Source organism: Maylandia zebra, linkage group LG3 (assembly GCF_041146795.1).
Source record: "Maylandia zebra isolate NMK-2024a linkage group LG3, Mzebra_GT3a, whole genome shotgun sequence".
NCBI classification, from domain to species: domain Eukaryota; kingdom Metazoa; phylum Chordata; class Actinopteri; order Cichliformes; family Cichlidae; genus Maylandia; species Maylandia zebra.
In genome coordinates, this window is record NC_135169.1 from 51825630 (window position 1) to 51850743 (window position 25114).

General features: G+C 57.0%; 15 non-coding genes and 1 pseudogene across 15 annotated transcripts; all 16 read left to right on the top strand.

Moving 5' to 3' along the window:
• Positions 1-26: 26 nt before the first annotated feature.
• On the top strand, positions 27-145 carry LOC143417717 (5S ribosomal RNA). Its single transcript, XR_013097865.1, has one exon. It is a non-coding gene; the product is annotated as a 5S ribosomal RNA (ribosomal RNA).
• A 976-nt stretch (positions 146-1121) lies between these two features.
• Positions 1122-1240, top strand: LOC143417914 (5S ribosomal RNA). Its single transcript, XR_013098062.1, has one exon. It is a non-coding gene; the product is annotated as a 5S ribosomal RNA (ribosomal RNA).
• A 1534-nt stretch (positions 1241-2774) lies between these two features.
• LOC143417826 (5S ribosomal RNA) lies at positions 2775-2893 on the top strand. Its single transcript, XR_013097973.1, has one exon. It is a non-coding gene; the product is annotated as a 5S ribosomal RNA (ribosomal RNA).
• Positions 2894-5135: 2242 nt separating this feature from the next.
• Positions 5136-5254, top strand: LOC143417771 (5S ribosomal RNA). The gene has a single exon (XR_013097919.1). It is a non-coding gene; the product is annotated as a 5S ribosomal RNA (ribosomal RNA).
• Positions 5255-6466: 1212 nt separating this feature from the next.
• LOC143417718 (5S ribosomal RNA) lies at positions 6467-6585 on the top strand. Its single transcript, XR_013097866.1, has one exon. It is a non-coding gene; the product is annotated as a 5S ribosomal RNA (ribosomal RNA).
• An 861-nt stretch (positions 6586-7446) lies between these two features.
• Positions 7447-7565, top strand: LOC143417245 (5S ribosomal RNA). The gene has a single exon (XR_013097463.1). It is a non-coding gene; the product is annotated as a 5S ribosomal RNA (ribosomal RNA).
• A 1133-nt stretch (positions 7566-8698) lies between these two features.
• LOC143417441 (5S ribosomal RNA) lies at positions 8699-8817 on the top strand. The gene has a single exon (XR_013097662.1). It is a non-coding gene; the product is annotated as a 5S ribosomal RNA (ribosomal RNA).
• Positions 8818-9399: 582 nt separating this feature from the next.
• LOC143417406 (5S ribosomal RNA) lies at positions 9400-9518 on the top strand. The gene has a single exon (XR_013097627.1). It is a non-coding gene; the product is annotated as a 5S ribosomal RNA (ribosomal RNA).
• A 3850-nt stretch (positions 9519-13368) lies between these two features.
• On the top strand, positions 13369-13487 carry LOC143417853 (5S ribosomal RNA). Its single transcript, XR_013098000.1, has one exon. It is a non-coding gene; the product is annotated as a 5S ribosomal RNA (ribosomal RNA).
• A 1879-nt stretch (positions 13488-15366) lies between these two features.
• Positions 15367-15485, top strand: LOC143417975 (5S ribosomal RNA). The gene has a single exon (XR_013098123.1). It is a non-coding gene; the product is annotated as a 5S ribosomal RNA (ribosomal RNA).
• A 1127-nt stretch (positions 15486-16612) lies between these two features.
• Positions 16613-16731, top strand: LOC143417854 (5S ribosomal RNA). Its single transcript, XR_013098001.1, has one exon. It is a non-coding gene; the product is annotated as a 5S ribosomal RNA (ribosomal RNA).
• Positions 16732-17671: 940 nt separating this feature from the next.
• LOC143417426 (5S ribosomal RNA) lies at positions 17672-17790 on the top strand. Its single transcript, XR_013097647.1, has one exon. It is a non-coding gene; the product is annotated as a 5S ribosomal RNA (ribosomal RNA).
• Positions 17791-19233: 1443 nt separating this feature from the next.
• On the top strand, positions 19234-19352 carry LOC143417549 (5S ribosomal RNA; annotated as a pseudogene).
• A 1370-nt stretch (positions 19353-20722) lies between these two features.
• LOC143417317 (5S ribosomal RNA) lies at positions 20723-20841 on the top strand. Its single transcript, XR_013097538.1, has one exon. It is a non-coding gene; the product is annotated as a 5S ribosomal RNA (ribosomal RNA).
• Positions 20842-22363: 1522 nt separating this feature from the next.
• LOC143417855 (5S ribosomal RNA) lies at positions 22364-22482 on the top strand. Its single transcript, XR_013098002.1, has one exon. It is a non-coding gene; the product is annotated as a 5S ribosomal RNA (ribosomal RNA).
• A 1879-nt stretch (positions 22483-24361) lies between these two features.
• Positions 24362-24480, top strand: LOC143417719 (5S ribosomal RNA). Its single transcript, XR_013097867.1, has one exon. It is a non-coding gene; the product is annotated as a 5S ribosomal RNA (ribosomal RNA).
• Positions 24481-25114: the final 634 nt, after the last annotated feature.

Consider the following 25114-nt stretch of genomic DNA (forward strand, 5'->3'; position numbering starts at 1 on the left):
ATTGAGACATTGTGCTGGGGCCAGCAGCTTACGGCCATACCACCCTGAGCACGCCCGACCTCGTCTGATCTCGGAAGCTAAGCAGGGCTGGGCTTGGTTAGTACTTGGATGGGAGACTGCCTGGGAATACCTGGTGCTGTAAGCCTTTCATTTTCATGTCATTGAACCGCTTTTGATCCAGAGAAGGGGTGTATTAAAAGACCAAAAGCAGCTGCCCATTAATGAGGGCACATTAACGACATTGCTTTTGGCTGTTTTCCAATGTCTTGTGCTGCTAGCTGAGGCCACCTACACCACACCAGGGCCTTAGTTGCTATTGAGGCCAATTACACCACACCAGGGTCTGTGGCTCTTGCTCAGGCCACTTACACCACACCAGGGCCTGTGGCTGCTGGCTGAGGCCACTTACACCACACCAGGGCATTAGTTGCTATTGAGGCCACTTACACCACACCAGGGCCTGTGGCTGCTGGCTGAGGCCACCTACACCACACCAGGGCATTAGTTGCTATTGAGGCCAATTACACCACACCAGGGTCTGTGGCTCTTGCTCAGGCCACTTACACCACACCAGGGCCTGTGGCACTGGCTGAGGCCACTTACACCACACCAGGGCCTGTGGCTCTGGCTGAGGCCACTTACACCACACCAGGGCCTGTGGCTGCTGGCTGAGGCCACTTACACCACACCAGGGCCTGTGGCTGCTGGCTGAGGCCACTTACACCACACCAGGGCCTGTGGCTGCTGGCTGAGGCCACTTACACCACACCAGTGCCTGTGGCTTCTGGCTGAGGCCACTTACACCACACCAGGGCCTGTGGCTCTTGCTCAGGCCACTCACATCACACCAGGCCCTGCGCTTCTGGCCGAGGCCATCTTCACCAAACCAGGCCCTGTGCTGCTAGCTGTGGCCATGTACAACACACCAGGCCCTGTGCTGGTTCCTGAGGCCATCTTCAACAATCCAGGGCCTGTGCTGTTAGATAAATGCTAAACTGAGCCTTTGGGTTAGGGTATTATGCAAACATGCAGGTATGGTTAAAGGATTGTCTTCGTAACTTCAGGTACTTGCCACCTAATCAGTTGAATCCATAAATTGAGACATTGTGCTGGGGCCAGCAGCTTACGGCCATACCACCCTGAGCATGCCCGACCTCGTCTGATCTCGGAAGCTAAGCAGGGCTGGGCTTGGTTAGTACTTGGATGGGAGACTACCTGGGAATACCTGGTGCTGTAAGCCTTTCATTTTCATGTCATTGAACCGCTTTTGATCCAGAGAAGGGGTGTATTAAAAGACCAAAAGCAGCTGCCCATTAATGAGGGCACATTAACGACATTGCTTTTGGCTGTTTTCCAATGTCTTGTGCTGCTAGCTGATGCCACCTACACCACACCAGGGCCTGAGTGACCGGCTGGGGCCACTTACACCACATCAGGGCCTGTGGATGCTGGCTGAGGCCACTTACACCACACCAGGGCCTGTGGCTGCTGGCTGAGGCCACTTACACCACACCAGGGCATTAGTTGCTATTGAGGCCAATTACACCACACCAGGGTCTGTGGCTCTTGCTCAGGCCACTTACACCACATCAGGGCCTGTGGCACTGGCTGAGGCCACTTACACCACACCAGGGCCTGTGGCTGCTGGCTGAGGCCACCTACACCACACCAGGGCATTAGTTGCTATTGAGGCCAATTACACCACACCAGGGTCTGTGACTCTTGCTCAGGCCACTTACACCACACCAGGGCCTGTGGCACTGGCTGAGGCCACTTACACCACACCAGGGCCTGTGGCTGCTGGCTGAGGCCACTTACACCACACCAGGGCCTGTGGCTGCTGGCTGAGGTCACTTACACCACACCAGTGCCTGTGGCTGCTGGCTGAGGGCACTTACACCACACCAGTGCCTGTGGCTTCTGGCTGAGGCCACTTACACCACACCAGGGCCTGTGGCTGCTGGCTGAGGCCACTTACACCACACCAGGGCCTGTGGCTGCTGGCTGAGGTCACTTACACCACACCAGTGCCTGTGGCTGCTGGCTGAGGGCACTTACACCACACCAGTGCCTGTGGCTTCTGGCTGAGGCCACTTACACCACACCAGGGCCTGTGGCTCTTGCTCAGGCCACTTACACCACACCAGGGCCTGTGGCTGCTGGCTGAGGGCACTTACACCACACCAGTGCCTGTGGCTGCTGGCTGAGGCCACTTACACCACACCAGGGCATTAGTTGCTATTGAGGCCCCTTACACCACACCAGGGCCTGTGGCTGCTGGCTGAGGCCACTTACACCACACCAGGGCCTGTGGCTGCTGGCTGAGGCCACTTACACCACACCAGGGCCTGTGGCTGCTGCCTGAGGCCACTTACACCACACCAGGGACTGTGGCTGCTGGCTGAGGCCACCTACACCACACCAGTGCCTGTGGCTTCTGGCTGAGGCCACTTACACCACACCAGGGCCTGTGGCTCTTGCTCAGGCCACTCACATCACACCAGGCCCTGCGCTTCTGGCCGAGGCCATCTTCACCAAACCAGGCCCTGTGCTGCTAGCTGTGGCCATGTACAACACACCAGGCCCTGTGCTGGTTCCTGAGGCCATCTTCAACAATCCAGGGCCTGTGCTGTTAGATAAATGCTAAACTGAGCCTTTGGGTTAGGGTATTATGCAAACATGCAGGTATGGTTAAAGGATTGTCTTCGTAACTTCAGGTACTTGCCACCTAATCAGTTGAATCCATAAATTGAGACATTGTGCTGGGGCCAGCAGCTTACGGCCATACCACCCTGAGCACGCCCGACCTCGTCTGATCTCGGAAGCTAAGCAGGGCTGGGCTTGGTTAGTACTTGGATGGGAGACTCCCTGGGAATACCTGGTGCTGTAAGCCTTTCTTTTTCATGTCATTGAACCGCTTTTGATCCAGAGAAGGGGTGTATTAAAAGACCAAAAGCAGCTGCCCATTAATGAGGGCACATTAACGACATTGCTTTTGGCTGTTTTCCAATGTCTTGTGCTGCTAGCTGATGCCACCTACACCACACCAGGGCCTGAGTGACCGGCTGGGGCCACTTACACCACATCAGGGCCTGTGGCTGCTGGCTGAGGCCACTTACACCACACCAGGGCCTGTGGCTGCTGGCTGAGGCCACTTACACCACACCAGGGCATTAGTTGCTATTGAGGCCAATTACACCACACCAGGGTCTGTGGCTCTTGCTCAGGCCACTTACACCACATCAGGGCCTGTGGCACTGGCTGAGGCCACTTACACCACACCAGGGCCTGTGGCTGCTGGCTGAGGCCACCTACACCACACCAGGGCATTAGTTGCTATTGAGGCCAATTACACCACACCAGGGTCTGTGACTCTTGCTCAGGCCACTTACACCACACTAGGGCCTGTGGCACTGGCTGAGGCCACTTACACCACACCAGGGCCTGTGGCTGCTGGCTGAGGCCACTTACACCACACCAGGGCCTGTGGCTGCTGGCTGAGGTCACTTACACCACACCAGTGCCTGTGGCTGCTGGCTGAGGGCACTTACACCACACCAGTGCCTGTGGCTTCTGGCTGAGGCCACTTACACCACACCAGGGCCTGTGGCTGCTGGCTGAGGCCACTTACACCACACCAGGGCCTGTGGCTGCTGGCTGAGGTCACTTACACCACACCAGTGCCTGTGGCTGCTGGCTGAGGGCACTTACACCACACCAGTGCCTGTGGCTTCTGGCTGAGGCCACTTACACCACACCAGGGCCTGTGGCTCTTGCTCAGGCCACTTACACCACACCAGGGCCTGTGGCTGCTGGCTGAGGGCACTTACACCACACCAGTGCCTGTGGCTGCTGGCTGAGGCCACTTACACCACACCAGGGCATTAGTTGCTATTGAGGCCCCTTACACCACACCAGGGCCTGTGGCACTGGCTGAGGCCACTTACACCACACCAGGGCCTGTGGCTGCTGGCTGAGGCCACCTACACCACACCAGGGCATTAGTTGCTATTGAGGCCAATTACACCACACCAGGGTCTGTGACTCTTGCTCAGGCCACTTACACCACACCAGGGCCTGTGGCACTGGCTGAGGCCACTTACACCACACCAGGGCCTGTGGCTGCTGGCTGAGGCCACTTACACCACACCAGGGCCTGTGGCTGCTGGCTGAGGTCACTTACACCACACCAGGGCCTGTGGCTGCTGGCTGAGGGCACTTACACCACACCAGTGCCTGTGGCTTCTGGCTGAGGCCACTTACACCACACCAGGGCCTGTGGCAGCTGGCTCAGGCCACTTACACCACACCAGGGCCTGTGGCTGCTGGCTGAGGCCACTTACACCACACCAGGGCCTGTGGCTGCTGGCTGAGGCCACTTACACCACACCAGTGCCTGTGGCTGCTGGCTGAGGCCACTTACACCACACCAGGGCATTAGTTGCTATTGAGGCCCCTTACACCACACCAGGGCCTGTGGCACTGGCTGAGGCCACTTACACCACACCAGGGCCTGTGGCTGCTGGCTGAGGCCACCTACACCTCACCAGGGCATTAGTTGCTATTGAGGCCAATTACACCACACCAGGGTCTGTGGCTCTTGCTCAGGCCACTTACACCACACCAGGGCCTGTGGCACTGGCTGAGGCCACTTACACCACACCAGGGCCTGTGGCTCTGGCTGAGGCCACTTACACCACACCAGGGCCTGTGGCTGCTGGCTGAGGCCATTTACACCACACCAGGGCCTGTGGCTGCTGGCTGAGGCCACTTACACCACACCAGGGCCTGTGGCTGCTGGCTGAGGCCACTTACACCACACCAGTGCCTGTGGCTTCTGGCTGAGGCCACTTACACCACACCAGGGCCTGTGGCTCTTGCTCAGGCCACTCACATCACACCAGGCCCTGCGCTTCTGGCCGAGGCCATCTTCACCAAACCAGGCCCTGTGCTGCTAGCTGTGGCCATGTACAACACACCAGGGCCTGTGCTGTTAGATAAATGCTAAACTGAGCCTTTGGGTTAGGGTATTATGCAAACATGCAGGTATGGTTAAAGGATTGTCTTCGTAACTTCAGGTACTTGCCACCTAATCAGTTGAATCCATAAATTGAGACATTGTGCTGGGGCCAGCAGCTTACGGCCATACCACCCTGAGCACGCCCGACCTCGTCTGATCTCGGAAGCTAAGCAGGGCTGGGCTTGGTTAGTACTTGGATGGGAGACCGCCTGGGAATACCTGGTGCTGTAAGCATTTCATTTTCATGTCACTGAACCGCTTTTGATCCAGAGAAGGGGTGTATTAAAAGACCAAAAGCAGCTGCCCATTAATGAGGGCACATTAACGACATTGCTTTTGGCTGTTTTCCAATGTCTTGTGCTGCTAGCTGATGCCACCTACACCACACCAGGACCTGAGTGACCGGCTGGGGCCACTTACACCACACCAAGGCCTGTGGCTGCTGGATGAGGCCACCTACACCACACCAGGGCCTTAGTTGCTATTGAGGCCAATTACACCACACCAGGGTCTGTGGCTCTTGCTCAGGCCACTTACACCACACCAGGGCCTGTGGCTGCTGGCTGAGGCCACTTACACCACACCACGGCCTTATTTGCTTCTGAGGCCACTTACACCACACCAGGGCCTGTGGCTGCTGGCTGAGGCCACATACACCACACCAGGGCCTTAGTTGCTATTGAGGCCAATTACACCACACCAGGGCCTCTGGCACTGGCTGAGGCCACTTACACCACACCAGGGCCTGTGGCTGCTGGCTGAGGCCACTTACACCACACCAGGGCCTGTGGCTGCTGGATGAGGCGACTTACACCACACCAAGGCCTGTGGCTGCTGGCTGAGGCCACTTACACCACACCAGGGCCTTAGTTGCTATTGAGGCCACTTACACCACACCAGGGCCTGTGGCTGCTGGCTGTGGCCATGTACACCACACCAGGGCCTGTGGCTGCTGGCTGAGGCCACATACACCACACCAGGGCCTTAGTTGCTATTGAAGCCAATTACACCACACCAGGGCCTGTGGCACTGGCTGAGGCCACTTACACCACACCAGGGCCTGTGGCTGCTGGCTGAGGCCACTTACACCACACCAGGGCCTGTGGCTGCTGGCTGAGGCCACTTACACCACACCAGGGCCTGTGGCTCTGGCTCAGGCCACTCATATCACACCAGACCCTGTGCTTCTGGCCGAGGCCATCTTCACCAAACCAGGCCCTGTGCTGCTAGCTGTGGCCATGTACAACACACCAGGCCCTGTTCTGGTTCCTGAGGCCATCTTCAACAATCCAGGGCCTGTGCTGTTGGATAAATGCTAAACTGAGCCTTTGGGTTAGGGTATTATGCAAACATGCAGGTATGGTTATAGGATTGTCTTCGTAACTTCAGGTACTTGCCACCTAATCACTTGAATCCATAAATTGAGACATTGTGCTGGGGCCAGCAGCTTACGGCCATACCACCCTGAGCACGCCCGACCTCGTCTGATCTCGGAAGCTAAGCAGGGCTGGGCTTGGTTAGTACTTGGATGGGAGACTGCCTGGGAATACCTGGTGCTGTAAGCCTTTCATTTTCATGTCATTGAACCGCTTTTGATCCAGAGAAGGGGTGTATTAAAAGACCAAAAGCAGCTGCCCATTAATGAGGGCACATTAACGACATTGCTTTTGGCTGTTTTCCAATGTCTTGTGCTGCTAGCTGATGCCACCTACACCACACCAGGGCCTGAGTGACCGGCTGGGGCCATTTACACCACATCAGGGCCTGTGGCTCTGGCTGAGGCCACTTACACCACACCAGGGCCTGTGGCTGCTGGCTGAGGCCACCTACACCACACCAGGGCCTTAGTTGCTATTGAGGCCAATTACACCACACCAGGGTCTGTAGCTCTTGCTCAGGCCACTTACACCACACCAGGGCCTGTGGCTGCTGGCTGAGGCCACTTACACCACACCAGGGCCTGTGGCTGCTGGCTGAGGCCACTTACACCACACCAGGGCCTGTGGCTGCTGGCTGAGGCCACTTACACCACACAAGGGCCTGTGGCTGCTGGCTGAGGCCACCTACACCACACCAGGGCCTGTGGCTTCTGGCTGAGGCCACTTACACCACACCAGGGCCTGTGGCTCTTGCTCAGGCCACTCATATCACACCAGACCCTGTGCTTCTGGCCAAGGCCATCTTCACCAAACCTGGCCCTGTGCTGCTTGCTGTGGCCATGTACAACACACCAGGCCCTGTGCTGGTTCCAGAGGCCATCTTCAACAATCCAGGGCCTGTGCTGTTAGATAAATGCCAAACTGAGCCTTTGGGTTAGGGTATTATGCAAACATGCAGGTATGGTTAAAGGATTGTCTTCGTAACTTCAGGTACTTGCCACCTAATCACTTGAATCCATAAATTGAGACATTGTGCTGAGGCCAGCAGCTTACGGCCATACCACCCTGAGCACGCCCGACCTCGTCTGATCTCGGAAGCTAAGCAGGGCTGGGCTTGGTTAGTACTTGGATGGGAGACTGCCTGGGAATACCTGGTACTGTAAGCCTTTCATTTTCATGTCATTGAACCGCTTTTGATCCAGAGAAGGGGTGTATTAAAAGACCAAAAGCAGCTGCCCATTAATGAGGGCACATTAACGACATTGCTTTTGGCTGTTTTCCAATGTCTTGTGCTGCTAGCTGATGCCACCTACACCACACCAGGGACTGAGTGACCGGCTGGGGCCACTTACACCACATCAGGGCCTGTGGCTGCTGGCTGAGGCCACTTACACCACACCAGGGCCTGTGGCTGCTGGCTGAGGCCACCTACACCACACCAGGGCCTTAGTTGCTATTGAGGCCAATTACACCACACCAGGGTCTGTGGCTCTTGGTCAGGCCACTTACACCACACCAGGGCCTGTGGCTGCTGGCTGAGGCCACTTACACCACATCAGGGCATTAGTTGCTATTGAGGCCACTTACACCACACCAGGGCCTGTGGCTGCTGGCTGAGGCCACCTACACCACACCAGGGCATTAGTTGCTATTGAGGCCAATTACACCACACCAGGGTCTGTGGCTCTTGCTCAGGCCACTTACACCACACCAGGGCCTGTGGCACTGGCTGAGGCCACTTACACCACACCAGGGCCTGTGGCTGCTGGCTGTGGCCATGTACACCACACCAGGGCCTGTGGCTGCTGGCTGAGGCCACATACACCACACCAGGGCCTTAGTTGCTATTGAGGCCAATTACACCACACCAGGGCCTGTGGCACTGGCTGAGGCCACTTACACCACACCAGGGCCTGTGGCTGCTGGCTGAGGCCACTTACACCACACCAGGGCCTGTGGCTGCTGGCTGAGGCCACTTACACCACACCAGGGCCTGTGGCTCTGGCTCAGGCCACTCATATCACACCAGACCCTGTGCTTCTGGCCGAGGCCATCTTCACCAAACCAGGCCCTGTGCTGCTAGCTGTGGCCATGTACAACACACCAGGCCCTGTTCTGGTTCCTGAGGCCATCTTCAACAATCCAGGGCCTGTGCTGTTGGATAAATGCTAAACTGAGCCTTTGGGTTAGGGTATTATGCAAACATGCAGGTATGGTTATAGGATTGTCTTCGTAACTTCAGGTACTTGCCACCTAATCACTTGAATCCATAAATTGAGACATTGTGCTGGGGCCAGCAGCTTACGGCCATACCACCCTGAGCACGCCCGACCTCGTCTGATCTCGGAAGCTAAGCAGGGCTGGGCTTGGTTAGTACTTGGATGGGAGACTTCCTTGGAATACCTGGTGCTGTAAGACTTTCATTTTCATGTCATTGAACCGCTTTTGATCCAGAGAAGGGGTGTATTAAAAGACCAAAAGCAGCTGCCCATTAATGAGGGCACATTAACGACATTGCTTTTGGCTCTTTTCCAATGTCTTGTGCTGCTAGCTGATGCCACCTACACCACACCAGGGCCTGAGTGACCGGCTGGGGCCACTTACACCACATCAGGGCCTGTGGCTGCTGGCTGAGGCCACCTACACCACACCAGGGCCTTAGTTGCTATTGAGGCCAATTACACCACACCAGGGCCTGTGGCTCTTGCTCAGGCCACTCATATCACACCAGACCCTGCGCTTCTGGCCGAGGCCATCTTCACCAAACCTGGCCCTGTGCTGCTTGCTGTGGCCATGTACAACACACCAGGCCCTGTGCTGGTTCCAGAGGCCATCTTCAACAATCCAGGGCCTGTGCTGTTAGATAAATGCCAAACTGAGCCTTTGGGTTAGGGTATTATGCAAACATGCAGGTATGGTTATAGGATTGTCTTCGTAACTTCAGGTATTGCCACCTAATCAGTTGAATCCATAAATTGAGACATTGTGCTGGGGCCAGCAGCTTACGGCCATACCACCCTGAGCACGCCCGACCTCGTCTGATGTCGGAAGCTAAGCAGGGCTGGGCTTGGTTAGTACTTGGATGGGAGACTGCCTGGGAATACCTGGTGCTGTAAGCCTTTCATTTTCATGTCATTGAACCGCTTTTGATCCAGAGAAGGGGTGTATTAAAAGACCAAAAGCAGCTGCCCATTAATGAGGGCACATTAACGACATTGCTTTTGGCTGTTTTCCAATGTCTTGTGCTGCTAGCTGATGCCACCTACACCACACCAGGGCCTGAGTGACCGGCTGGGGCCACTTACACCACATCAGGGCCTGTGGCTCTGGCTGAGGCCACTTACACCACACCAGGGCCTGTGGCTGCTGGCTGAGGCCACTTACACCACACCAGGGCCTTAGTTGCTATTGAGGCCAATTACACCACACCAGGGTCTGTGGCTCTTGCTCAGGCCACTTACACCACACCAGGGCCTGTGGCTGCTGGCTGAGGCCACATACACCACACCAGGGCCTTAGTTGCTATTGAGGCCAATTACACCACACCAGGGCCTGTGGCACTGGCTGAGGCCACTTACACCACACCAGGGCCTGTGGCTGCTGGCTGAGGCCACTTACACCACACCAGGGCCTGTGGCTGCTGGATGAGGCGACTTACACCACACCAGGGCCTGTGGCTGCTGGATGAGGCGACTTACACCACACCAAGGCCTGTGGCTGCTGGCTGAGGCCACTTACACCACACCAGGGCCTTAGTTGCTATTGAGGCCACTTACACCACACCAGGGCCTGTGGCTGCTGGCTGTGGCCATGTACACCACACCAGGGCCTGTGGCTGCTGGCTGAGGCCACATACACCACACCAGGGCCTTAGTTGCTATTGAGGCCAATTACACCACACCAGGGCCTGAGTGACCGGCTGGGGCCACTTACACCACATCAGGGCCTGTGGCTCTGGCTGAGGCCACTTACACCACACCAGGGCCTGTGGCTGCTGGCTGAGGCCACTAACACCACACCAGGGCCTTAGTTGCTATTGAGGCCAATTACACCACACCAGGGTCTGTGGCTCTTGCTCAGGCCACTTACACCACACCAGGGCCTGTGGCTGCTGGCTGAGGCCACTAACACCACACCAGGGCCTTAGTTGCTATTGAGGCCAATTACACCACACCAGGGTCTGTGGCTCTTGCTCAGGCCACTTACACCACACCAGGGCCTGTGGCTGCTGGCTGAGGCCACTTACACCACACAAGGGCCTGTGGCTGCTGGCTGAGGCCACCTACACCACACCAGGGCCAGTGGCTTCTGGCTGAGGCCACTTACACCACACCAGTGACTGTGGCTTCTGACTGAGGCCACTTACACCACACCAGGGCCTGTGGCTGCTGGCTGAGGCCACCTACACCACACCAGGGCCTTAGTTGCTATTGAGGCCAATTACACCACACCAGGGTCTGTGGCTCTTTCTCAGGCCACTTACACCACACCAGGGCCTGTGGCTGCTGGCTGAGGCCACTTACACCACACCAGGGCATTAGTTGCTATTGAGGCCAATTACACCACACCAGGGTCTGTTGCTCTTGCTCAGGCCACTTACACCACACCAGGGCCTGTGGCACTGGCTGAGGCCACTTACACCACACCAGGGCCTGTGGCTCTGGCTGAGGCCACTTACACCACACCAGGGCCTTAGTTGCTATTGAGGCCACTTACACCACACCAGGGCCTGTGGCTCTGGCTGAGGCCACTTACACCACACCACGGCCTTATTTGCTTCTGAGGCCACTTACACCACACCAGGGCCTGTGGCTGCTGGCTGAGGCCACATACACCACACCAGGGCCTTAGTTGCTATTGAGGCCAATTACACCACACCAGGGTCTGTGGCTCTTGCTCAGGCCACTTACACCACACCAGGGCCTGTGGCTGCTGGCTGAGGCCACTTACACCACACAAGGGCCTTTGGCTGCTGGCTGAGGCCACCTACACCACACCAGGGCCTGTGGCTGCTGGCTGAGACCACTTACACCACACCAGGGCCTGTGGCTCTTGCTCAGGCCACTTACACCACACCAGGGCCTTAGTTGCTATTGAGGCCACTTACACCACACCAGGGCCTGTGGCTGCTGGCTGTGGCCATGTACACCACACAAGGGCCTGTGGCTGCTGGCTGAGGCCACATACACCACACCAGGGCCTTAGTTGCTATTGAGGCCAATTACACCACATCAGGGCCTGTGGCTCTGGCTGAGGCCACTTACACCACACCAGGGCCTGTGGCTGCTGGCTGAGGCCACTTACACCACACCAGGGCCTGTGGCTGCTGGCTGAGGCCACTTACACCACACCAGGGCCTGTGGCTGCTGGCTGAGGCCACCTACACCACACCAGGGCCTTAGTTGCTATTGAGGCCAATTACACCACACCAGGGTCTGTAGCTCTTGCTCAGGCCACTTACACCACACCAGGGCCTGTGGCTGCTGGCTGAGGCCACTTACACCACACCAGGGCCTGTGGCTGCTGGCTGAGGCCACTTACACCACACCAGGGCCTGTGGCACTGGCTGAGGCCACTTACACCACACAAGGGCCTGTGGCTGCTGGCTGAGGCCACTTACACCACACCAGTGCCTGTGGCTTCTGGCTCAGGCCACTTACACCACACCAGGGCCTGTGGCTCTTGCTCAGGCCACTCATATCACACCAGACCCTGTGCTTCTGGCCAAGGCCATCTTCACCAAACCTGGCCCAGTGCTGCTTGCTGTGGCCATGTACAAGACACAAGGCCCTGTGCTGCTGGCTGAGGCCACTTACACCACACCAGGGCCTTATTTACTTCTGAGGCCACTTACACCACACCAGGGCCTGTGGCTGCTGGCTGAGGCCACATACACAACACCAGGGCCTTAGTTGCTATTGAGGCCAATTACACCACACCAGGGCCTGTGGCACTGGCTGAGGCCACTTACACCACACCAGGGCCTGTGGCTGCTGGCTGAGGCCACTTACTATTGAGGCCAATTACACCACACCAGGGCCTGTGGCACTGGCTGAGGCCACTTACACCACACCAGGGCCTGTGGCTGCTGGCTGAGGCCACTTACACCACACCAGGGCCTGTGGCTGCTGGCTGAGGCCACTTACACCACACTAGGGCCTGTGGCTGCTGGCTGAGGCCACTTACACCACACAAGGGCCTGTGGCTGCTGGCTGAGGCCACCTACACCACACCAGGGCCTTTGGCTTCTGGCTGAGGCCACTTACACCACACCAGGGCCTGTGGCTCTTGCTCAGGCCACTCATATCACACCAGACCCTGTGCTTCTGGCCAAGGCCATCTTCACCAAACCTGGCCCAGTGCTGCTTGCTGTGGCCATGTACAACACACCAGGCCTTGTGCTGCTGGCTGAGGCCACTTACACCACACCAGGGCCTTATTTGCTTCTGAGGCCACTTACACCACACCAGGGCCTGTGGCTGCTGGCTGAGGCCACATACACAACACCAGGGCCTTAGTTGCTATTGAGGCCAATTACACCACACCAGGGCCTGTGGCACTGGCTGAGGCCACTTACACCACACCAGGGCCTGTGGGTTCTGGCTGAGGCCACTTACACCACACAAGGGCCTGTGGCTGCTGGCTGAGGCCACCTACACCACACCAGGGCCTGTGGCTCTTGCTCAGGCCACTCATATCACACCAGACCCTGTGCTTCTGGCCGAGACCATCTTCACCAAACCTGGCCCTGTGCTGCTTGCTGTGGCCATGTACAACACACCAGGCCCTGTGCTGGTTCCAGAGGCCATCTTCAACAATCCAGGGCCTGTGCTGTTAGATAAATGCCAAACTGAGCCTAGGGTATTATGCAAACATGCAGGTATGGTTATAGGATTGTCTTCGTAACTTCAGGTACTTGCCACCTAATCAGTTGAATCCATAAATTGAGACATTGTGCTGGGGCCAGCAGCTTACGGCCATACCACCCTGAGCACGCCCGACCTCATCTGATCTCGGAAGCTAAGCAGGGCTGGGCTTGGTTAGTACTTGGATGGGAGACTTCCTTGGAATACCTGGTGCTGTAAGCCTTTCATTTTCATGTCATTGAACCGCTTTTGATCCAGAGAAGGGGTGTATTAAAAGACCAAAAGCAGCTGCCCATTGATGAGGGCACATTAACGACATTGCTTTTGGCTGTTTTCCAATGTCTTGTGCTGCTAGCTGATGCCACCTACACCACACCAGGGCCTGAGTGACCGGCTGGGGCCACTTACACCACATCAGGGCCTGTGGCTCTGGCTGAGGCCACTTACACCACACCAGGGCCTGTATTTGCTGGATGAGGCGACTTACACCACACCAAGGCCTGTGGCTGCTGGCTGAGGCCACCTACACCACACCAGGGCCTGAGTGACCGGCTGCGGCCACTTACACCACATCAGGGCCTGTGGCTGCTGGCTGAGGCCACTTACACCACACCAGGGCCTGTGGCTGCTGGCTGAGGCCACTTACACCACACCAGGGCATTAGTTGCTATTGAGGCCAATTACACCACACCAGGGCCTGTGGCTCTGGCTGAGGCCACTTACACCACACCAGGGCCTGTGGCTGCTGGATGAGGCGACTTACACCACACCAAGGCCTGTGGCTGCTGGCTGAGGCCACTTACACCACACCAGGGCCTTAGTTGCTATTGAGGCCACATACACCACACCAGGGCCTGTGGCTGCTGGCTGAGGCCACATACAACACACCACGGCCTTATTTGCTTCTGAGGCCACTTACACCACACCAGGGCCTGTGGCTGCTGGCTGAGGCCACTTACACCACACCAGGGCCTGTGGCTGCTGGCTGAGGCCACCTACACCACACCAGGGCCTTAGTTGCTATTGAGGCCAATTACCCCATACCAGGGTCTGTGGCTCTTGCTCAGGCCACTTACACCACACCAGAGCCTGTGGCTGCTGGCTGAGGCCACTTACACCACACCAGGGCATTAGTTGCTATTGAGGCCAATTACACCACACCAGGGCCTGTGGCACTGGCTGAGGCCACTTACACCACACCAGGGCCTTAGTTGCTATTGAGGCCACTTACACCACACCAGGGCCTGTGGCTGCTGGCTGAGGCCACCTACACCACACCAGAGCATTAGTTGCTATTGAGGCCAATTACACCACACCAGGGTCTGTGGCTCTTGCTCAGGCCACTTACACCACACCAGGGCCTGTGGCACTGGCTGAGGCTACTTACACCACACCAGGGCCTGTGGCTCTGGCTGAGGCTACTTACACCACACCAGGGCCTGTGGCTGCTGGCTGAGGCCACTTACACCACACCAGTGCCTGTGGCTTCTGGCTGAGGCCACTTACACCACACCAGGGCCTTAGTTGCTATTGAGGCCAATTACACCACACCAGGGTCTGTGACTCTTGCTCAGGCCACTTACACCACACCAGGGCCTGTGGCACTGGCTGAGGCCACTTACACCACACCAGGGCCTGTGGCTGCTGGCTGAGGCCACTTACACCACACCAGGGCCTGTGGCTGCTGGCTGAGGCCACTTACACCACACCAGGGCCTGTGGCTGCTGGCTGAGGGCACTTACACCACACCAGTGCCTGTGGCTTCTGGCTGAGGCCACTTACACCACACCAGGGCCTGTGGCTCTTGCTCAGGCCACTCACATCACACCAGGCCCTGCGCTTCTGGCCGAGGCCATCTTCACCAAACCAGGCCCTGTGCTGCTAGCTGTGGCCATGTACAACACACCAGGCCCTGTGCTGGTTCCTGAGGCCATCTTCAACAATCCAGGGCCTGTGCTGTTAGATAAATGCTAAACTGAGCCTTTGGGTTAGGGTATTATGCAAACATGCAGGTATGGTTATAGGATTGTCTTCGTAACTTCAGGTACTTGCCACCTAATCAGTTGAATCCATAAATTGAGACATTGTGCTGGGGCCAGCAGCTTACGGCCATACCACCCTGAGCACGCCCGACCTCGTCTGATCTCGGAAGCTAAGCAGGGCTGGGCTTGGTTAGTACTTGGATGGGAGACTTCCTTGGAATACCTGGTGCTGTAAGCCTTTCATTTTCATGTCATTGAACCGCTTTTGATCCAGAGAAGGTGTGTATTAAAAGACCAAAAGCAGCTGCCCATTAATGAGGGCACATTAACGACATTGCTTTTGGCTGTTTTCCAATGTCTTGTGCTGCTAGCTGATGCCACCTACACCACACCAGGGCCTGAGTGACCGGCTGGGGCCACTTACACCACATCAGGGCCTGTGGCTCTGGCTGAGGCCACTTACACCACACCAGGGCCTGTGGCTGCTGGCTGAGGCCACTTACACCACACCAGGGCCTGTGGCTGCTGGCTGAGGCCACTTACACCACACAAGGGCCTGTGGCTGCTGGCTGAGGCCACCTACACCACACCAGGGCCTGTGGCTTCTGGCTGAGGCCACTTACACCACACCAGGGCCTGTGGCTCTTGCTCAGGCCACTCATATCACACCAGACCCTGTGCTTCTGGCCAAGGCCATCTTCACCAAACCTGGCCCAGTGCTGCTTGCTGTGGCCATGTACAACACACCAGGCCTTGTGCTGCTGGCTGAGGCCACTTACACCACACCAGGGCCTTAGTTGCTATTGAGGCCACTTACACCACACCAGGGCCTTATTTGCTTCTGAGGCCACTTACACCACACCAGGGCCTGTGGCTGCTGGCTGAGGCCACATACACAACACCAGGGCCTTAGTTGCTATTGAGGCCAATTACACCACACCAGGGCCTGTGGCACTGGCTGAGGCCACTTACACCACACCAGGGCCTGTGGCTTCTGGCTGAGGCCACTTACACCACACAAGGGCCTGTGGCTGCTGGCTGAGGCCACCTACACCACACCAGGGCCTGTGGCTCTTGCTCAGGCCACTCATATCACACCAGACCCTGTGCTTCTGGCCGAGACCATCTTCACCAAACCTGGCCCTGTGCTGCTTGCTGTGGCCATGTACAACACACCAGGCCCTGTGCTGGTTCCAGAGGCCATCTTCAACAATCCAGGGCCTGTGCTGTTAGATAAATGCCAAACTGAGCCTTTGGGTATTATGCAAACATGCAGGTATGGTTATAGGATTGTCTTCGTAACTTCAGGTACTTGCCACCTAATCAGTTGAATCCATAAATTGAGACATTGTGCTGGGGCCAGCAGCTTACGGCCATACCACCCTGAGCACGCCCGACCTCATCTGATCTCGGAAGCTAAGCAGGGCTGGGCTTGGTTAGTACTTGGATGGGAGACTTCCTTGGAATACCTGGTGCTGTAAGCCTTTCATTTTCATGTCATTGAACCGCTTTTGATCCAGAGAAGGGGTGTATTAAAAGACCAAAAGCAGCTGCCCATTGATGAGGGCACATTAACGACATTGCTTTTGGCTGTTTTCCAATGTCTTGTGCTGCTAGCTGATGCCACCTACACCACACCAGGGCCTGAGTGACCGGCTGGGGCCACTTACACCACATCAGGGCCTGTGGCTCTGGCTGAGGCCACTTACACCACACCAGGGCCTGTGGCTGCTGGCTGAGGCCACTTACACCACACCAGGGCCTGTGGCTGCTGGCTGAGGCCACCTACACCACACCAGGGCCTTAGTTGCTATTGAGGCCAATTACACCACACCAGGGTCTGTGGCTCTTGCTCAGGCCACTTACACCACACCAGGGCCTGTGGCTGCTGGCTGAGGCCACTTACACCACACCAGGGCCTGTGGCTGCTGGCTGAGGCCACTTACACCACACAAGGGCCTGTGGCTGCTGGCTGAGGCCACTTACACCACACCAGGGCCTGTGGCTGCTGGCTGAGGCCACTTACACCACACCAGGGCCTGTGGCTGCTGGCTGAGGCCACATACACCACACCAGGGCCTGTGGCTCTTGCTCAGGCCACCTACACCACACCAGGGCCTGTGGCTCTTGCTCAGGCCACTCATATCACACCAGGCCCTGTGCTTCTGGCCGAGGCCATCTTCACCAAACCAGGCCCTGTGCTGCTAGCTGTGGCCATGTACAACACACCAGGCCCTGTTCTGGTTCCTGAGGCCATCTTCAACAATCCAGGGCCTGTGCTGTTGGATAAATGCTAAACTGAGCCTTTGGGTTAGGGTATTATGCAAACATGCAGGTATGGTTATAGGATTGTCTTCGTAACTTCAGGTACTTGCCACCTAATCAGTTGAATCCATAAATTGAGACATTGTGCTATGGCCAGCAGCTTACGGCCATACCACCCTGAGCATGCCCGACCACGTCTGATCTCGGAAGCTAAGCAGGGCTGGGCTTGGTTAGTACTTGGATGGGAGACTTCCTTGGAATACCTGGTGCTGTAAGCCTTTCATTTTCATGTCATTGAACCGCTTTTGATCCAGAGAAGGGGTGTATTAAAAGACCAAAAGCAGCTGCCCATTAATGAGGGCACATTAACGACATTGCTTTTGGCTCTTTTCCAATGTCTTGTGCTGCTAGCTGATGCCACCTACACCACACCAGGGCCTGAGTGACCGGCTGGGGCCACTTACACCACATCAGGGCCTGTGGCTCTGGCTGAGGCCACTTACACCACACCAGGGCCTGTATTTGCTGGATGAGGCGACTTACACCACACCAAGGCCTGTGGCTGCTGGCTGAGGCCACCTACACCACACCAGGGCCTGAGTGACCGGCTGCGGCCACTTACACCACATCAGGGCCTGTGGCTGCTGGCTGAGGCCACTTACACCACACCAGGGCATTAGTTGCTATTGAGGCCAATTACACCACACCAGGGCCTGTGGCTCTGGCTGAGGCCACTTACACCACACCAGGGCCTGTGGCTGCTGGATGAGGCGACTTACACCACACCAAGGCCTGTGGCTGCTGGCTGAGGCCACTTACACCACACCAGGGCCTTAGTTGCTATTGAGGCCACTTACACCACACCAGGGCCTGTGGCTGCTGGCTGAGGCCACATACAACACACCACGGCCTTATTTGCTTCTGAGGCCACTTACACCACACCAGGGCCTGTGGCTGCTGGCTGAGGCCACTTACACCACACCAGGGCCTGTGGCTGCTGGCTGAGGCCACCTACACCACACCAGGGCCTTAGTTGCTATTGAGGCCAATTACCCCACACCAGGGTCTGTGGCTCTTGCTCAGGCCACTTACACCACACCAGAGCCTGTGGCTGCTGGCTGAGGCCACTTACACCACACCAGGGCATTAGTTGCTATTGAGGCCAATTACACCACACCAGGGTCTGTGGCTCTTGCTCAGGCCACTTACACCACACCAGGGCCTGTGGCACTGGCTGAGGCCACTTACACCACACCAGGGCCTGTGGCTCTGGCTGAGGCCACTTACACCACACCAGGGCCTTAGTTGCTATTGAGGCCACTTACACCACACCATGGCCTGTGGCTCTGGCTGAGGCCACTTACACCACACCAGGGCCTTAGTTGCTATTGAGGCCAATTACACCACACCAGGGCCTGTGGCTCTTGCTCAGGCCACTCATATCACACCAGGGCCTGTGCTTCTGGCCGAGGCCATCTTCACCAAACCAGGCCCTGTGCTGCTAGCTGTGGCCATGTACAACACACCAGGCCCTGTTCTGGTTCCTGAGGCCATCTTCAACAATCCAGGGCCTGTGCTGTTAGATAAATGCTAAACTGAGCCTTTGGGTTAGGGTATTATGCAAACATGCAGGTATGGTTATAGGATTGTCTTCGTAACTTCAGGTACTTGCCACCTAATTACTTGAATCCATAAATTGAGACATTGTGCTGGAGCCAGCAGCTTACGGCCATACCACCCTGAGCACGCCTGACATCGTCTGATCTCGGAAGCTAAGCAGGGCTGGGCTTGGTTAGTACTTGGATGGGAGACTTCCTTGGAATACCTGGTGCTGTAAGCCTTTCATTTTCATGTCATTGAACCGCTTTTGATCCAGAGAAGGGGTGTATTAAAAGACCAAAAGCAGCTGCCCATTAATGAGGGCACATTAACGACATTGCTTTTGGCTGTTTTCCAATGTCTTGTGCTGCTAGCTGATGCCACCTACACCACACCAGGGCCTGAGTGACCGGCTGGGGCCACTTACACCACATCAGGGCCTGTGGCTCTGGTTGAGGCCACTTACACCACACCAAGGCCTGTGGCTGCTGGCTGAGGCCACCTACACCACACCAGGGCCTTAGTTGCTATTGAGGCCAATTACACCACACCAGGGTCTGTGGCTCTTGCTCAGGCGACTTACACCACACCAGGGCCTGTGGCTGCTGGCTGAGGCCACTTACACCACACAAGGGCCTGTGGCTGCTGGCTGAGGCCACCTACACCACACCAGGGCCTGTGGCTGCTGGCTGAGACCACTTACACCACACCAGGGCCTGTGGCTCTTGCTCAGGCCACTTACACCACACCAGGGCCTGTGGCTCTGGCTGAGGCCACTTACACCACACCACGGCCTTATTTGCTTCTGAGGCCACTTACACCACACCAGGGCCTGTGGCTGCTGGCTGAGGCCACATACACCACACCAGGGCCTTAGTTTCTATTGAGGCCAATTACACCACACCAGGGCCTCTGGCACTGGCTGAGGCCACTTACACCACACCAGGGCCTGTGGCTGCTGGCTGAGGCCACTTACACCACACCAGGGCCTGTGGCTGCTGGATGAGGCGACTTACACCACACCAAGGCCTGTGGCTGCTGGCTGAGGCCACTTACACCACACCAGGGCCTTAGTTGCTATTGAGGCCACTTACACCACACCAGGGCCTGTGGCTGCTGGCTGTGGCCATGTACACCACACAAGGGCCTGTGGCTGCTGGCTGAGGCCACATACACCACACCAGGGCCTTAGTTGCTATTGAGGCCAATTACACCACACCAGGGCCTGTGGCACTGGCTGAGGCCACTTACACCACACCAGGGCCTGTGGCTGCTGGCTGAGGCCACTTACACCACACCAGGGCCTGTGGCTGCTGGCTGAGGCCACTTACACCACACCAGGGCCTGTGGCTCTTGCTCAGGCCACTCATATCACACCAGACCCTGTGCTTCTGGCCGAGGCCATCTTCACCCAACCAGGCCCTGTGCTGGTTCCAGAGGCCATCTTCAACAATCCAGGGCCTGTGCTGTTGGATAAATGCCAAACTGAGCCTTTGGGTTAGGGTATTATGCAAACATGCAGTTATGGTTATAGGATTGTCTTCGTAACTTCAGGTACTTGCCACCTAATCAGTTGAATCCATAAATTGAGACATTGTGCTGGGGCCAGCAGCTTACGGCCATACCACCCTGAGCACGCCCGACCTCGTCTGATCTCGGAAGCTAAGCAGGGCTGGGCTTGGTTAGTACTTGGATGGGAGACTACCTGGGAATACCTGGTGCTGTAAGCCTTTCATTTTCATGTCATTGAACCGCTTTTGATCCAGAGAAGGGGTGTATTAAAAGACCAAAAGCAGCTGCCCATTAATGAGGGCACATTAACGACATTGCTTTTGGCTGTTTTCCAATGTCTTGTGCTGCTAGCTGATGCCACCTACACCACACCAGGGCCTGAGTGACCGGCTGGGGCCACTTACACCACATCAGGGCCTGTGGCTGCTGGCTGAGGCCACTTACACCACACCAGGGCCTGTGGCTGCTGGCTGAGGCCACTTACACCACACCAGGGCCTGTGGCTGCTGGCTGAGGCCACCTACACCACACCAGGGCCTTAGTTGCTATTGAGGCCAATTACACCACACCAGGGTCTGTGGCTCTTGCTCAGGCCACTTACACCACACCAGGGCCTGTGGCACTGGCTGAGGCCACTTACACCACACCAGGGCATTAGTTGCTATTGAGGCCACTTACACCACACCAGGGCCTGTGGCTGCTGGCTGAGGCCACCTACACCACACAAGGGCCTGTGGCTGCTGGCTGAGGCCACCTACACCACACCAGGGCCTTTGGCTTCTGGCTGAGGCCAATTACACCACACCAGGGTCTGTGGCTCTTGCTCAGGCCACTTACACCACACCAGGGCCTGTGGCTGCTGGCTGAGGCCACTTACACCACACCAGGGCCTGTGGCTGCTGGCTGAGGCCACTTACACCACACTAGGGCCTGTGGCTGCTGGCTGAGGCCACTTACACCACACAAGGGCCTGTGGCTGCTGGCTGAGGCCACCTACACCACACCAGGGCCTTTGGCTTCTGGCTGAGGCCACTTACACCACACCAGGGCCTGTGGCTCTTGCTCAGGCCACTCATATCACACCAGACCCTGTGCTTCTGGCCAAGGCCATCTTCACCAAACCTGGCCCAGTGCTGCTTGCTGTGGCCATGTACAACACACCAGGCCTTGTGCTGCTGGCTGAGGCCACTTACACCACACCAGGGCCTTATTTGCTTCTGAGGCCACTTACACCACACCAGGGCCTGTGGCTGCTGGCTGAGGCCACATACACAACACCAGGGCCTTAGTTGCTATTGAGGCCAATTACACCACACCAGGGCCTGTGGCACTGGCTGAGGCCACTTACACCACACCAGGGCCTGTGGGTTCTGGCTGAGGCCACTTACACCACACAAGGGCCTGTGGCTGCTGGCTGAGGCCACCTACACCACACCAGGGCCTGTGGCTCTTGCTCAGGCCACTCATATCACACCAGACCCTGTGCTTCTGGCCGAGACCATCTTCACCAAACCTGGCCCTGTGCTGCTTGCTGTGGCCATGTACAACACACCAGGCCCTGTGCTGGTTCCAGAGGCCATCTTCAACAATCCAGGGCCTGTGCTGTTAGATAAATGCCAAACTGAGCCTAGGGTATTATGCAAACATGCAGGTATGGTTATAGGATTGTCTTCGTAACTTCAGGTACTTGCCACCTAATCAGTTGAATCCATAAATTGAGACATTGTGCTGGGGCCAGCAGCTTACGGCCATACCACCCTGAGCACGCCCGACCTCATCTGATCTCGGAAGCTAAGCAGGGCTGGGCTTGGTTAGTACTTGGATGGGAGACTTCCTTGGAATACCTGGTGCTGTAAGCCTTTCATTTTCATGTCATTGAACCGCTTTTGATCCAGAGAAGGGGTGTATTAAAAGACCAAAAGCAGCTGCCCATTGATGAGGGCACATTAACGACATTGCTTTTGGCTGTTTTCCAATGTCTTGTGCTGCTAGCTGATGCCACCTACACCACACCAGGGCCTGAGTGACCGGCTGGGGCCACTTACACCACATCAGGGCCTGTGGCTCTGGCTGAGGCCACTTACACCACACCAGGGCCTGTATTTGCTGGATGAGGCGACTTACACCACACCAAGGCCTGTGGCTGCTGGCTGAGGCCACCTACACCACACCAGGGCCTGAGTGACCGGCTGCGGCCACTTACACCACATCAGGGCCTGTGGCTGCTGGCTGAGGCCACTTACACCACACCAGGGCCTGTGGCTGCTGGCTGAGGCCACTTACACCACACCAGGGCATTAGTTGCTATTGAGGCCAATTACACCACACCAGGGCCTGTGGCTCTGGCTGAGGCCACTTACACCACACCAGGGCCTGTGGCTGCTGGATGAGGCGACTTACACCACACCAAGGCCTGTGGCTGCTGGCTGAGGCCACTTACACCACACCAGGGCCTTAGTTGCTATTGAGGCCACATACACCACACCAGGGCCTGTGGCTGCTGGCTGAGGCCACATACAACACACCACGGCCTTATTTGCTTCTGAGGCCACTTACACCACACCAGGGCCTGTGGCTGCTGGCTGAGGCCACTTACACCACACCAGGGCCTGTGGCTGCTGGCTGAGGCCACCTACACCACACCAGGGCCTTAGTTGCTATTGAGGCCAATTACCCCACACCAGGGTCTGTGGCTCTTGCTCAGGCCACTTACACCACACCAGAGCCTGTGGCTGCTGGCTGAGGCCACTTACACCACACCAGGGCATTAGTTGCTATTGAGGCCAATTACACCACACCAGGGCCTGTGGCACTGGCTGAGGCCACTTACACCACACCAGGGCCTTAGTTGCTATTGAGGCCACTTACACCACACCAGGGCCTGTGGCTGCTGGCTGAGGCCACCTACACCACACCAGAGCATTAGTTGCTATTGAGGCCAATTACACCACACCAGGGTCTGTGGCTCTTGCTCAGGCCACTTACACCACACCAGGGCCTGTGGCACTGGCTGAGGCTACTTACACCACACCAGGGCCTGTGGCTCTGGCTGAGGCTACTTACACCACACCAGGGCCTGTGGCTGCTGGCTGAGGCCACTTACACCACACCAGTGCCTGTGGCTTCTGGCTGAGGCCACTTACACCACACCAGGGCCTTAGTTGCTATTGAGGCCAATTACACCACACCAGGGTCTGTGACTCTTGCTCAGGCCACTTACACCACACCAGGGCCTGTGGCACTGGCTGAGGCCACTTACACCACACCAGGGCCTGTGGCTGCTGGCTGAGGCCACTTACACCACACCAGGGCCTGTGGCTGCTGGCTGAGGCCACTTACACCACACCAGGGCCTGTGGCTGCTGGCTGAGGGCACTTACACCACACCAGTGCCTGTGGCTTCTGGCTGAGGCCACTTACACCACACCAGGGCCTGTGGCTCTTGCTCAGGCCACTCACATCACACCAGGCCCTGCGCTTCTGGCCGAGGCCATCTTCACCAAACCAGGCCCTGTGCTGCTAGCTGTGGCCATGTACAACACACCAGGCCCTGTGCTGGTTCCTGAGGCCATCTTCAACAATCCAGGGCCTGTGCTGTTAGATAAATGCTAAACTGAGCCTTTGGGTTAGGGTATTATGCAAACATGCAGGTATGGTTAAAGGATTGTCTTCGTAACTTCAGGTACTTGCCACCTAATCAGTTGAATCCATAAATTGAGACATTGTGCTGGGGGCAGCAGCTTACGGCCATACCACCCTGAGCACGCCCGACCTCGTCTGATCTCGGAAGCTAAGCAGGGCTGGGCTTGGTTAGTACTTGGATGGGAGACTGCCTGGGAATACCTGGTGCTGTAAGCCTTTCATTTTCATGTCATTGAACCGCTTTTGATCCAGAGAAGGGGTGTATTAAAAGACCAAAAGCAGCTGCCCATTAATGAGGGCACATTAACGACATTGCTTTTGGCTGTTTTCCAATGTCTTGTGCTGCTAGCTGATGCCACCTACACCACACCAGGGCCTGAGTGACCGGCTGGGGCCACTTACACCACATCAGGGCCTGTGGCTGCTGGCTGAGGCCACTTACACCACACCAGGGCCTGTGGCTGCTGGCTGAGGCCACTTACACCACACCAGGGCCTGTGGCTGCTGGCTGAGGCCACCTACACCACACCAGGGCCTTAGTTGCTATTGAGGCCAATTACACCACACCAGGGTCTGTGGCTCTTGCTCAGGCCACTTACACCACACCAGGGCCTGTGGCACTGGCTGAGGCCACTTACACCACACCAGGGCATTAGTTGCTATTGAGGCCACTTACACCACACCAGGGCCTGTGGCTGCTGGCTGAGGCCACCTACACCACACCAGGGCATTAGTTGCGATTGAGGCCAATTACACCACACCAGGGCCTGTGGCACTGGCTGAGGCCACTTACACCACACCAGGGCCTGTGGCTCTGGCTGAGGCCACTTACACCACACCAGGGCCTGTG